This window comes from Mastomys coucha, unplaced genomic scaffold (genome assembly GCF_008632895.1).
Source record: "Mastomys coucha isolate ucsf_1 unplaced genomic scaffold, UCSF_Mcou_1 pScaffold22, whole genome shotgun sequence".
NCBI classification, from domain to species: domain Eukaryota; kingdom Metazoa; phylum Chordata; class Mammalia; order Rodentia; family Muridae; genus Mastomys; species Mastomys coucha.
Window position 1 is genome coordinate 132,219,153 of NW_022196905.1, and position 2,539 is coordinate 132,221,691.

The following is a 2,539-nucleotide window of genomic DNA, read 5'->3' on the forward strand; positions in this document are numbered from 1 at the left end:
TTTTTCAAGACAGGGGTTCTCTGTGTAGCCCTGGCTGTCCTGGAACTCACTCTGTAGACCAGGCTGGCTTGGAATTCAGAAATCTACCTGCCTCTGCCTCCCAAGTACTAGGATTAAAGGTGTGCACCACCACTGCCTGATGATTTGTTTATTTATATAAGTACACTGTAGTTGTCTTCAGACACACCAGAAGAAGGCATCAGATCCCATCATAGGTGGTGATGAGCCACCATGTGGTTGCTGGGAATTGAACTCAGAACCTCTGAAAGATCAGCCAGTGCTCTCAACTGCTGAGCCTTCCCTCCAGCCTAAGTCTCTCTACGTCCATTTGCCAAAATAATAAGATTTAAAAGCTCTTCTAATATTCTTTCACAGGAACCAGTTCTGGGACTGAGGGAGCATGGCTTAGTGGTAGAGCAGGGACACAGGGGCCGGACTTTAGGATCCAAGGAACTGAGGAAGGAGCAGGAAGAGGATAGCCGCCATGACAGGAAAGGAGTAGAAGCTATGCCTGAGGTATGTCGGACAAAGAACATAGCCATCATGTAGGTGCTGGGGAACTCGGCCCGAGAGGGCTGTAGGTGTGGGTCCAGGGCAGCCAAGATGAGGTATAGGTTTTAGTGAGTAATAACTCAGGAATATTGGAGGGGAGCGTGTTAGTCATGTGGAGGTTTGGAAGTAGCCCAGCCATGGAACTGTTTAAGGCATATTAAAATATAAGGCTGCGTGTGTGTGTGTGTGTGTGTGTGTGTGTGTGTGTGTGTCTTTCATTCGAGAACCGGGAACATTGGGGGTGGGTAGCAAGAAGCTCTGCCACCACCACCAGGATGATTCGAGGGCGTTATTGGGTTACAGCAACACCTGATCTTCAGAATGATGCCTGCATGTCAATAGCTACACCCATGAGCAGTATTGTCTAACGTTACCGTTGCTCTTGCTTTTAGATGATCAACACTGAGTAGACCAGGCTGGAAGTCACCTGAGTCTTAGCATAAATTCCCTCCAAGAAAGGGCCACTGTCTTGACTATGATGTTAGCACCACATTCTTCACTCTCTCCAGCTTCTCCCTATGAGCATGTCTATTGTAGACATAGATATAGGGATAGATATAGCTAGATATAGACATAGAGATAAATAGAATCATACACTCTTTGTCCTTTCCTGAGTGGCTTCTTTCACTTGGTGCAGTTGCCTTTCAGCCATGTGTGTGATATATCAGAATGCCATTCCTTTTGCACTTTTTTTTATTTTATGTGTGTATATATTTGTGCACACATGTACATGCATACGAGTGCAGGGGCTCAAAGAGTCCAGTGTCAGATCCCCAAGAACTGGAGTTAGAAGTGGCTGTAAGCCACCCAAGGTGAATACTGGGAAAGGAACTCGGATCCTTTATAAGTGAGCTCTTAAGCATTGAGCAATGTCCCAGCCCCATGTCCTTCCTTTTTAAAGGTGTGTCACCACCACCACCCCCCAAGACAGGGTTTCTTTGTGTAGCCTTGGCTGTCCCAGAACTCACTCTATAGACCAGGCTGGCCTTGAACTCAGACATCCACCTGCCTCTGCCTCCCAAGCACTGGGATTAAAGGCATCTATCAGTCATTTAACACTTCACTTGGTATCCTAGATTCCTTCTCTGGTTGTGTGATAAAACACTGACCCAAGCAACTTGTGGAGAAAGGGAATCTTTTTTTGGTTCACACAACCCAATCACAGCCTGCCACTGAGGGAGTCAGGGTAGGAACTCAAACAGAAATAGGAGCAAGAACCATGGAGGATAGCCAGTTACTGTCTGGTTTCCTCTAGGTTACTTAACAACCTGTCTCAAAAGAAAAACAAAAAAACAAAACAAAAAAAACAAAAAACAAAAAAAGAAAGAAAAGAAAAAGCTAAGCTTGGTGGTCCATGCTTGTAATTCCAATGCTGGACAGGAAGAGACAGGAGGGACTCGGAGGGACTGGAAGCTCTGGAGAGCCAACTTAGCCTACTGGAGAGCCAGCTTAGCCTACTGGAGAGCCAGCTTAGCCTTCTGGGTAACTTCCAGTGGTAGGCTGTTTCAAAACAAAAACATACAACAGACAACATCTGAATAATGACACCAGAGAATGTTCTGGTCACACGCACATGTATGACCTGTATCCACATACACAGAAGTCAGGCCTGAAAAATGCACACCTATGATCCCAGCACTCAGGACTCCAAGGCAAGAGACTTGTGAGTTCAAGGTCAGCCTGTGCTAGAGAAAGATGGAGGGGGAGAGAGAGAGAAGGAAGGACTGGTATGTTCATACTTATGTACATAGAAAGCTGAGGACTGTGAAGTATTAAGAAACAATGGTCTCCACTCTCTAGCACCCTTCCCCCCTCATTCCCACAGGAGATAAAACTCTGCAGACAGTAGGTACAGCTGACCTCTCTTAGGAACATGACAGGATTGGCAGACTCCACCCTTCACGCATCTTCTCTCCCATCACCCAGGCCACCTCACTATCTCTCAGTGCAGCTCTCTGCCTAGGCAGGAAGGCTCTGCTTGGACAGT